Source organism: Quercus robur, chromosome 2 (assembly GCF_932294415.1).
Source record: "Quercus robur chromosome 2, dhQueRobu3.1, whole genome shotgun sequence".
Taxonomy (NCBI): Eukaryota; Viridiplantae; Streptophyta; class Magnoliopsida; order Fagales; family Fagaceae; genus Quercus; species Quercus robur.
In genome coordinates, this window is record NC_065535.1 from 95,542,233 (window position 1) to 95,554,487 (window position 12,255).

Sequence of the window (12,255 nt, forward strand, 5' to 3'; positions counted from 1 at the left end):
GGAACATATATGTTGTGCTCGTGCATGCTCATCTTGCAGTGGAGGGTATAAAATTGATGGAATCTAAGAACTTTTAGCTAGGATATTAGTAATATGAAGGGTGCCAATTACACATTTACACCTGCTAAGTGGCAATTGATTTCAATGTGAAGTGCAATTTAGTTGTCACAGAAGAATACACTCATACACAATACCATGTCATGGATGTCTTGGTACTAGGGCATTCGGTCCGATTTGCATTAGTGAAACTTTTAATAGTAAAGAGCTTAAGTTGGTTCATGAATTTGCTTAGTATATGGATCGAGAAGCTCAAATATGGCAGTGTTAGTTCACCATCTAATTTGGTAAGTGTGAAATTTTGTTCCATGGTGAATTTCACTTGTTTGCACCTAAGATGACCACTATTAGAAAGTATTTCAAGAGCATATAATTGGTAATCTAGGAAGTCCTTTAACTGAGTTAATTGCTTGAGAATACTTGCTGGCTATAAGTATATCATTCAAATAAATCAAGGTAAAGAAAGTGTTCCCTTTTGTTCTAAAAACAAGGGATAATTTAGATTTGGAGTGTAACGAATTTGTCTTTTTTTAACAAATTCAATAGTTACAATAGAAAGAGAGAGAATTTGAACCCTAGGTATCATGGATATACCAGAGTCAGAAAATACTAAATAATTGAGTTACAAAAATTTGGATCACAAATAGGGCTGTAAATGAATCAAACTGTTCATAAACAACTTGAGCTCGACTTGATAAAAAGCTCGTTTATGTTTATTTGTTTATAAATAAGCCAAGCTTGAGCCTTAGTTTTAGGCTTGTTTAGTAAACAAGCTGATCCCAAGCAAAACTATTTGTTCATAAACAAGCTCGTGAGCTATAAGGTTCGATACAAAACAAGTCAAGTATAAACTCATTTATAGGCTTGATATGTGCTTTCTAAATAAACTCATTACACATATCTTAATAAAAAAAAATGTCTAATATTGGACCAATACCCTTTACCTTAATTTTTCATTTCCCTCTAAACTGATCAAGCACCACTTTAGACTTTAGTTACCTTTAAAAAAAAAAAAAAAATTATAAGTGGGCCACATATGGTCCTCCCTTATCCATTGTCTAATGTAAAGTTATAAAACATGTTAATCCTTTCTCATTCACAATAGTTACAACAAGTCTTTTTCTAGTTCTTTATCATCTAATGTGGATTTAAAAATTATATTTTAAACAATTGATGAAGGTATAGACAATAAAGGATGATTGGATGAATTTAATTTTGTAAAGTTGCAATATGAACAATGACTAATCATAGGTTGGACTAGAAGCATGATAAAATGAGTATGCTATTTTCTTATTTTTGTTTACTTGATTTTGGGAGATTTAAGCATTTGATAAGATAATTTTGTTGGATCTCAAGCTCAAAATCTTGATCTGAGCTCGAGTTTGAGCTAGATATTAAGCTCGAGCTTGGCTTGACTAATGAATCAAGCCAAGCCAAGCTCAAACTTTTTAGCTTTCCTACAAGCTCAAGCTCAAACAATATTTTAGGCTTGTCTCAAGCTCAAGCCAAGCTTGAGCTTTTTAATTTTACCGACGAGCCAAGCTTGAACATGCACTACTCAGCATAGCTCAGCTCATTTACTTCCCTAATCACAAATTTGTTAATCATTCCTTTTTAAGTGTATATTTAAAAATTTTGTGAAAAATTCATTAATTGGGTGTGTTGTACCTTTAAATCACCTAAAGTGTTTACACAAATCACACGCTTTGCACACATGTTGCTAAACACTCCATAATAAGGAGGAAAATGGGGAATAAAAAAGCTGGGCGGAGGCATTATTTACAAAATTGTCACAGCCTATTTCTTGAAAGCAACTTAAGTACATTTTAAAGCACGTTTTCAATTATGGTGTTTGCATTTTTTGGACAAGTTTTCAAAAATTTCAACAAAACAAGGTTGGAGTGGGACTTACCACATTTTATATATATTTAACTCATAATCAAGAAACCAATTTCTAAAATGGCCCAACCAAACCAACAAGCTCTTAGTGTGCTGTGTGTGTGTGACTTGTGAGAGAAGATTGTTCCCAACACTTTCTGTATAGGTCGGTCAATTTTTCTATGCAAATTTTCTACCAAGTCTTATCTCAAATCTCAACTGAGTCTTCGCTACAGAAAGTCTATGCATTGCTTCCCAAGGGTCAATCCACAGTTATTATTTTATTTCCTCACAAATCCTCTTTGATTCCTTTTCTCTCAAATTCGTCGCTATCGATTGCTGGGCCTAGTTTCTATCACTTTGCCATACTTTTTTATTTCCTTCATCAGCATATAGACCCTTCAATTTTGAGTTTCTACTTCGTTCTAATTTGGTTGTATTATACAATGTACGTTACAAATTTAGATATTTGCTAAGCAAATAATGATTATTTGTTGCTTTTAATGGCGGAGTTTTTACCTAACTCAAATACTATCTTTTAAATCACATTGATCTTAATTTCTACTACATATTGAGAGAATAGGACTCTCAGTATCCACTTTATTTGATGGTCTAGAAAAACATTTTTTTTTTTTTTTGGTGTGAGTGTTGGCTTTTCTTAAAAAGGACAAAAAAAAAAAAAAAGAAGTTGTTTCAAATGAGTTTTGTTAGATTTTGATTTGAACTGGAGTCCTATTGATATTGGGGCTATATTACAAATCTGGCTTAAGTCGAAGAATGCTGCTATTTGATGGTGGTTTGGACTCTGTTCTTTTTGTCTATGATCACACATTTTGCCACTATTTTTATCACAAGTTGACGACATATGCGATTGTGATTGGTTAATCACTACTTACACATAAACTCACTATTTTTTATTCACTATTAAAAGCATTCCCATAAGGTGTTTTATAAAAATGCCATTTTGATACATCAAAAACACTATTTTATTATTTTAACACATCTGTGGGGTCATGGGCCCAGATCATACAATTGGGTTTTGGGCTTAAGGCCCAAGCCGAGGATAAGGGGCTATCCAAGGATGGGTAAGTATAGTCAAGGAAACCCATGCTAGTGGATAAGGAAGACAATATTGAACATAATGGCCTAGGAGTTTGTGCCGAGGATGAATTTGTCCTCGACTAGCCAAGGCCGAGGTTCGTAAAGGATGCCTGCCATCTAGAGGTGCGATCCATGAAGTTCTGGAAATATGGATAAGCATTGCAGGAACAAAAGACAAAGAAGAATCCCAAAATATCTTGGGAAAAGCTGCTATCACCGCATTGAATGCACTCCAGCTAACTCCCTAGCTACATTAATGAGGAAGTGACTTCTGCACATTATTATTGTAGCCTTACAACCACTCCAGAAGACTTCTAGAGGGGGTTGATGGGACAAGTATCAGTATAAACCATCAACTATCCACGTGTAGGGTGGAGATGAAGGAAGATATGTGGTATAAATAAGGGTAGAGACCTTAGAGATCTGGGGGAGAAAAAAGGAGAAGAGAAAGCACTGTAACAATCTCAACAGCTCCTGTAACCATTATCATCCAATATATACTAGAATAGAGCTCCTTAGATTGTGTTGAGGATAAACTTTCTTGTACAAACTTGGTTCGTTTCTGTTTGATTGTCTTAGAAACTCATTATAACTATTATCCCATTCACTAAAACCTAGTTCTTCTACTCACTCTCTACAAATTTATTGTACTGAGTTCACTGGGCCAGTATCCCATACATTTTGGGTCTGGGCTGAAAAACGTGACCCTACAACATCATTTTACAATTTACCATATATCACCTTCTATTCTTCAATTCTATACATTAAAATAATATATACAAATATTAAAATAACATTAAAAAAATCAACAATATATAAAAATACAAAATAAAAAAACCAACCACCCCCTCCACAACTTACAGCTCACCCCCGCTGTTAGCACCCATCAACGCCCCACATCCCACCCACCCACCGTCAACCCATCCACAGGCCGGCCCACCCACCACTGAATTCGCACATCAGAACTCACCATCACCGATTTGCCTATCACCATCACAACCCATCGACAGGCTGACCAAGTGACCAACCCACCACTGAATCCACCCATCGCAACCCACCACCATCAATTTGCCCATCACCATCTGAACCCACCCACTGCCGAATCCACCCATCAAATCACTGCCAAAAAAAAAAAAAAAACCACAGCAATAGAGATCGGCATCAGGTCGAGGAGGTGGTGTGGTGAGGCTGAGAGGAAGAGAGAAAAGCAATGAGAGTGAGAAGAAAAAAGAGTGAAAGGAGAAAAGATGAGAGGTTGATAGGAATGTATGAGGAAGAATGAGAGAGGAGAGAAAAAAAGAATAAAGTGATGAGAGAGGAGAGAGAAAAAAGAATAAAAAGAGAATAACTTTTACCATTTTGTCCATACGCTTCCATTTTTGAGATTGTACTGTTCACTCATGCCAAATATTTGGCATTTGACACATCTGATGGAAATGCTCTCATAGCTGCACATGTCAAAATTATGGCATAAAAATTGTATCAATGAATTTTCTTGTTTGTCTTTCAATGCATGACATCAAGGAGTTTGAGACTTTGAGTGGTATTAGATTAACACTTTGCTGAGTCTATCAAATATATATATATGTATATATATATATATTTATATATATAAAAAGCAAAACTACTTTGCCTTAGATGAGAGATCTCTTGGTAGTGCGACAACTTTTGTTTTTGGTTTATGTGTGTTGCAAATACGTTTGGTAGTAATTTGTATTTGGTTTTGGTTTGTTAGTTTGAGTCACAAATAAATATCTCTTTGAAGGTATTGATCAGCAAAGTAAATTTCTCTTTGTTTTAGTAGCAACCCTTAATCGTTGTATTTGTGAGGGAGAGCTATTTTGGTGTATTTGAGATTTGGGTTACGTGAGAGTATATTTACACCATCTTTGTATTCTTCCAATTTGTTAGCAAAATTTTTGTTCATCGTCGCGTGCAGACCTAAGCCAAAAACCAAATCACGTAAATTATTGGTGTTATTTTTGTACATGGTTGTCTATTTTTTTGGGTTTTCTTCATTTCTATTATTTATTTTTGGAGATTGTTTTCAAGCCTATAATATTTTTACAACAATCATGGCATTTGAGCTTCCACTATTTACAACAAATTGGAATCATAGCTAAGGTTCACTATCTAGGCATTTGGATTTGTTCTCTTTGGAGATTCTGTTGATTGGTTTGTAAATCTTATTATAGGGAAAATTTTCAAGTGAGTCCTCAACAAAATCTTTGGAAGTTCCCTCTGCAAAACCTTAGGTAGTTATGACTATGGTTTCTAATATCAAATTTGAAGTATATGTATGTAGTAATTACTTTATATAGGGGCATGTGGTAGCAAAAAGAAAGGATATGTGTTCAAAGTTCATGTACAATGCTCATGACTAGTTAGACTTTAGACACTTATCTCTTTTTTTTTTTTTTTTTTTTTAACTGCCATATACCCTTATATGTAGCAAAACCTTTCCCTTTTTCAAATGAAGGTCAATTCTTTAAAATCATTGATATTAAGAATTTTTGTAGGGGTCGGGAGTACAATTGAGAATTGGCTCCTTGGATGCCTTGCTCCTCCATTTGTAGGAAGTATGTACATTATGAACTAAGCCAATGGCAATTAAGATTGGTGTCTTTGCCTCAAGAAACTTATGAGTGATTATTCATCTCTCTAGAAATTGGAACACTACTTTTGAGCCATGCATATGGTGGAGCTAGAAATTCAATTCATAAAGGAAAGATTAAAACACTATTAAAAAAAAAAAAATCTAAAAAAAGTATCAATAATAAAATAAATAAACAATTATGAACAACTGTAATTGATCTCTATCATTAGGATAGTAATTAAAAAAATTTCTTCTTAATTAAAGAGGATTCACATTAAGATTTTAGGTGTCACTAGTAATGGTTTGTTTAAGGTGGGATATGTTTGTTTTAAAGTGATAGTGTGGTGCTTTATTTTGGGTGTCGGGTTAGTTTGTTTACAGAGGGGGCAAGCCGCAAAGTTCAAGGTGGGATTCAGGGACCGATATATATGCTTGTACTTAATCTGATCGATCAGGGTAGGTCCTCTCGCTTGCTTTAATCTGAATGTTAGTTTTGGCAAGAATTCTCAATAATAACAAAAAAAGAGGACCCTAGACAGAACAATTATAGGTTGCATCTAGGGGTGGCAAAATAAGCCCAAACCCATTTGCCCACCCAAACTCACCCACTTTAATTGAATCTAAACCCATTTAATTATTAGTTGGGTTAAATGGGTATTAACTCTATTAGACCCAATGATTATTGGGTTTTAACTAAAAACCCATTGAGGCCCATTTAACCCAAAAACAATATACCCAAATTCAACCTAGTCCTTCCCATTAAAAAAAAAAAAAAAAAAAAACCAGCCCTCAGCTTAGACGTTTCAATGTTTCAATTTTCATTTCCCTTCATTTTCTTGGCCTCCAATCACTTATCTCTCTCTTGCTTGCTCTCTCTCTTTCTCTCTCTAGCTCTCACAGAGACCATCGAGTCTCGCTTCTTAGGAACCATATCCGCCTCCTCCATTCGAAACCTCCTTCCTAGCCAAAATTTTGATTTTCTCTCTTATCTCTTTCAATTCTCAGACTCTGAATTTTTTGGTTTTTCCGGGAAACAAAGTCTTTTGGTTTTTTCACTTCACAGGTGAGTTTTGTTGCTCTGAGTCTGTTTAAGCTAGATCCATTTTTGTACTGCTTCTTAACGGTTTTTTTTTGGCCGCATGTTTGAATTGATTGGTTATTGATTTATATACTTCGATTGGTTGCTAAGAAAATGCTGGAAATGAAAAGGATGCTATTTTTTTATTAATTTTTTTTTGATGATTTAATTTCTTTATAATGAACAAAAAAAAAAAAAGGGGTCAAAATGAGTCTAATAGTATCTTCTGATTTTTTTTCTAATTATAATTTTTACAATACTGATGTATAAATGCTCTGATTGGTTGCTGAGAAAATTTTTGTAAATGAAAAGGATGCTAATTTTTCTTATTTATTTAATTTCTTTATATTGAACCAAAAAAAAAGGTTTAATTTAAATTTGATTTTCTTTCTTTCTTTGGACTCAGAGACTCTAAATTTTAGTTTCGCTGGAAAGAAGTTTTGGTTTTCACTTTTCAAATGAGTTTTGCTGTGAGATAGATCCATTTTGTTCTAGCAAATTTCTGCTTCTAATTAATTTTTTATTTAATTTTTTATTTTTACAATTTTGTGCATGTTTGAATTGTTTGGTTACTGATGTATATTTTGATTGGTTGCTAAGAAAATACTGGAAATGAAAAGGTAGGCAAAGCTTCAAAATGGTCATTTTCACTTAATAGCATTTTGGTAATTTTGATAATTGGGTAATTGGGTTGGGTTGGATTTGTGTTAGAAACAATTAGTTAAATGGATTTTAATGAGTAAATGAGTTTTATATACCCAACCCAATTATGCCCACCCCAAACCCACCCATTTGACACCCCTAGTTGCATCCTATGCGCTTTTCCTTGTTTTCTCATTTTATTTTATTTTATTTAATAGAAGTTACTTTAGCCTTTTGAATCTTTGATTTGATCATCACTAGTTTCCCACTGTGCCCCATCTTTGTTAAAATGTAATTTGAATTGACAAGTGGTTATCTAAGGATCCGTTTGGTTGGAGGGGTGGAAAAGTGGGAGAATAGAAAATTGTGGGAGGATGAAAAAGTGGGAGGATAAAAAAGATTTTATTTTCTCTCATTTTTGTTTGGTTGAGAGTGGAAAAGTAGAAGCATGGAAAAAAATGAGTTTAAATAAATTTACTCATATACTCTTGTTAAAGAATTATGCTAAATTAAAAAAAATGTGACAAATAACCACACATAAAAAAAAAAGAGCAATCATCCAAATTTATTAAAAAATAAAAATAATATCCCAAAAAAAGAAGAGGCAATGCTATTGCCAGGAAAAAAAAAGAAAGAAAGAAAGAAAGAAAGAGGCACACTAGGCCCTTGAAAATCAAAAGAAACAAAAAGAATAGAAAAAAGAAAAGAAAAAAGGCAACAGCCCAGGAAAAAAAAAGGGCAATGGTACTACCCAGTAAAAAAGAAAAAGAAAAAAGAAAACAAGAAAAGGGCAATGAACTGCCCAGTGGAAAAGAAAAAAAAAAAAAAAAATAAAGGCAACTTGAAGAATGTGCACATGGGTATTTTTGTCAATTAAGAAAAAAATTCATTCTCACTCAGTTTTATCTCCACTTTGTGGAAAAAACTTTTTGGTGGGCTTGGGAAGAAAACACCTGGACCCTACCATTTATTTTCCTTCCTCACCTATCCAAACGTACTCTAAAAAGTTTTCCTTCCTATTTTCTCTCCAAATTTTTTCATCCATCCTATTTCACCTCCAAATAAACTCACCCTAAGTGTCAAAGAAGAAGCAATTGACAAACAAGATGTTAACAATCTAGTTAATTGAAGAGTTAGGTGGCAGCAAAATAATGTTGAAGAAGCAAAAAAAAAAAAAAAAAAAGTATTAACTCAATTGATTTGGATTATGAAAAACCAAACAAATGGATTTTTTTTAATATATAATTTAGAACTAACAAAGTAATTACATCACAAATAATCATTTAGAGTTAAAGAATATCTCAATATCACAAATAATAAATTACAATATATCAAACAAAATAAAACACAACAATTAATAAGTATATATATATATATATATATACACACCTTTTGAAGGATATATTGGTAAAATTTATAAGCTATCCAAACATACATGTTAGTACTTGAGACCAATATAAAAAAAAAACACACACACATGAATAATAATTAATATTTTAATGAAAAAAACATTTATACTTGTTGGAACGAGTTCCTTAATACTGTGATTTAAGATACTAAGCAAGACAAGTGATACAACTAATTTGTATTATGGGTTGGTATTAATCCACAATGGGAAATTTGGAAAAGAACATGCAAAATCATCAAACTGACCTATTCTCTATTTCTTTTGGTATGTTGTTACAAGGATATTACTCTCAAAAGTGTTTACAATAGCTTTGTTTCTCTCTCTTTTTGTATTCTGTGTCCCCTTTCTCTTTCTTCTTTCTTCCCTTTTATATGAGTCATCTCCTTCTTTCTCACTTTTATCCTTGTCTACCTGAATAACTTCTGATTTTATCGAACCCTTATTTTCTGGTTATTCATCATGAACAAATACTTTTGGGCCCTTTTTTATTGTTCAGGCTTGTCATTCTGCATTAAATGTTATGGTGCCAGGCAGGTGACTTTCATTAATGTGGGGGTTGTTGTGGAATCATCTGAAAATCTTAGAAAGCTACCTTGGTGAAGTTGACCTTCTTTGGATTTACTTCGGTTGCTTGGACATGACCTCGACACTAGGCTAGGAAGGGCATTGGGCCTGACCAATAATCTGAGGTCCTATACTTATTATTAGAATGCGCTAGTCTATGTTGGATTTGTTTTCTCCATTTGGGCCAATGCTTGAAATGGGCCCAATGTTTATCCTATTATAATAAGACCCAATATTTACCCCACTACAATATTATATCGTATTTGTTTGTTTGTTTGGGTTTTTTTTTTTTTTTTTTTTTTTTTCTTTTTTTTTTTTGAGGTTTTTAAAAATACATAAGCCATTTTGTGTTTTTTTTTTTTTTTTTTCCAAATCAAGATTCCACGTATGATTCACATGAAAGAATTTTTAATAGTTAGACTAACCACACATATGACATGTGAATTATCATATTATTTTAAAACCATATTGTGAACATAAATGTACTTGAAATGACAAAGTTAACTTTAATTAAAACAATATTAAACATTGGAGTTTATTATGTAACATTCTTATTTTATAACTTATTGGGTTCAAATATGATCCCACTTGCATTAACTAATTATCAAAGTTGATTAATTAGTCCAATCTTATGCAAGAATCAATTAAGACACAATGACATCGCTAATCTAGAGTTTAATACAGTGAAAAATAAATTTACATGGTAATATTGTCACAATGAGGAAAACTCTAATAGGAGAAAACCTCAATGGGTGATATATAGGTTACCACCATAGAAGAATTTACTAAAACACTTTAGGTTAAAAGTAAAAGGAATATTACATAATCGCAAAACACCTACTTACACTAGAACCTACAAATCCTAGCTTAGTTCCAACCTAGTTGGACTACGTAGTACGTACTACTCGTCTTAGTGGATTTCTTCTCTTGGAGAGGATGTACCAATCAACATGACTAACTCCAAGGTGCATGGATCTTCCTCTTCTTTTTATTTATTTATTTATTTTTTAAATCTCTTTGCAAGGTAATAATAATGTTTTTTTTTTCCAATTAAAACTCTTGCATCTTTATTTATTTATTTTTTCTAACATTTTCTGTCTTTAATGGTTAGTCTATTAGTTATAATCATATAATATAAAAAAGTTTATAGGAAAAAAAATGAAAAAAAAAATTGAGAAGAAGAAAAATTAAAAATGTTAAGTTGGATAGGGGGACAAAATTCATGAACAAATAAGGATAAAATACCAAAATGCCCCTTGAACTTTGGGATGGTAGCCATTGCACCTTCTAATTAAACTTTTATTTTAGTAAATTTACTCCTTGAACTTTACACAAGTGCCAAATAGAGGCCTCTATTAGACCTCCTTATATTATCAAACAACTGAAGCATTAAAAAAAAAAAAAACACAAAATGAAGCATTTAAAAGAACAAGTTTCATTGTCCAACTCAAAACAATTAAAGATGAAGCACATGTATTATCCAACTTTTCATCCAGTAAGTTCCGAATAATCGCTAAAGATCAGGCACATATATGAGTTCCATGTTTGAAATAATAAACCCAAAACACAAAACCCAAATGCAACTAAAATCATTCTAATGAAATCATAACAACTATCACTACAAACTCTAAAGTCTAAACAGACATCGAGACAAATTGAAGCAAACAAACGTCACTAAGAAAGCAAATATATGCTTGATTGTACGTTTGACAAATTGAAAAAAACAAATGTCACTAAGAAAGCCATTAGATACCGATCTTTCTTTTTTTGGTCCAGCTCATCATTGATGTAAGGTTAATCAAATAATGCTTGATTTTTTGTTGAGACCAAAGGCTTGTTTGTTGGTCGAGAAAAAAAGAAATCAAAGGGTTGTTTGTTTGCCGAGAAAATGAAAGAAAAGAGGGGAGAGGAAAAAAAAAAAAAAAAATCCAAAAGCTAAGCCTAGATCAACAGTGGGTTCAACCAGTGGTGGTTGTCGAATATTAGGACCATGAATGATGTAGTTAGTGACTTCAAAGCCTAGATTAGCAGTAGGAGTTCAAACTCCAGTGATGCTACAACTTGGTTGAGACTTGAGAGATCTTCTTTTTCCCATAGGTTTCTCTCTCTCAATCAATGTTGTACGATGTGTGGTCACTGGCCCATTGCTGTCGAGCCCAGCTGGTGTGGAATACATGGTAGGCTAGGCCGAGGCAATGTCGGGCCTCGGTGACGTTGTTGCTCAGATGCATATCAGAATACATCGGTAGTGCCTTAGGGGACATCGCTACTGAACATCACTCGGCATCTATCACAAATTCCAATATTTAAATCCCTATTTCCAAAGTGGGGCCTAACTCTGTCATGAATAATCCAAACGGATCCCACCCGCATGAGAATTGTTAGAAAATAATTATTCTTAACCCATAAAAAGAAAGCTATAAATAGAGGGAAGATTAGAAGAAACGGGGTTAGACACCATAGGGTGAGAACTAGGAAAGGAACCGAGCATTAACAAGAGAGTGTTCGGTTAGAGAGGCCAGTTACCTATAGTCAATCTACCTAGGAGCTACCCATTGTAGGATACTCAAAAGCCCACTAAAACAAGTAAATTGTGAGCCCAATTACAAAGTGGGTCCACTAGCCGGGGATTGGGCACGCATAATTGGTGCTGTCTGTGGGAATCTCCTACTCAGCTGTAGTTCCACCAAGGTCTATTTGACTGAACATGTCCGATCATCACTCGACGAGCTATGCCAGTAGTGGGTCTGGGGGCTCGTCCCGGAGTTCAAGCTGGCGAGAAAGGAGGCATAAGAGGAACAAAGACCGAAGACATGAACGGGATGGGGAACACTCTAGCTCGGGAGAGGGATCATCACAGACGTATCGGTCAGCGTTCAAAGTCCCCGAGCAAGAACATCATGACAGAAGGGATTAGGAATTAGAATGCCT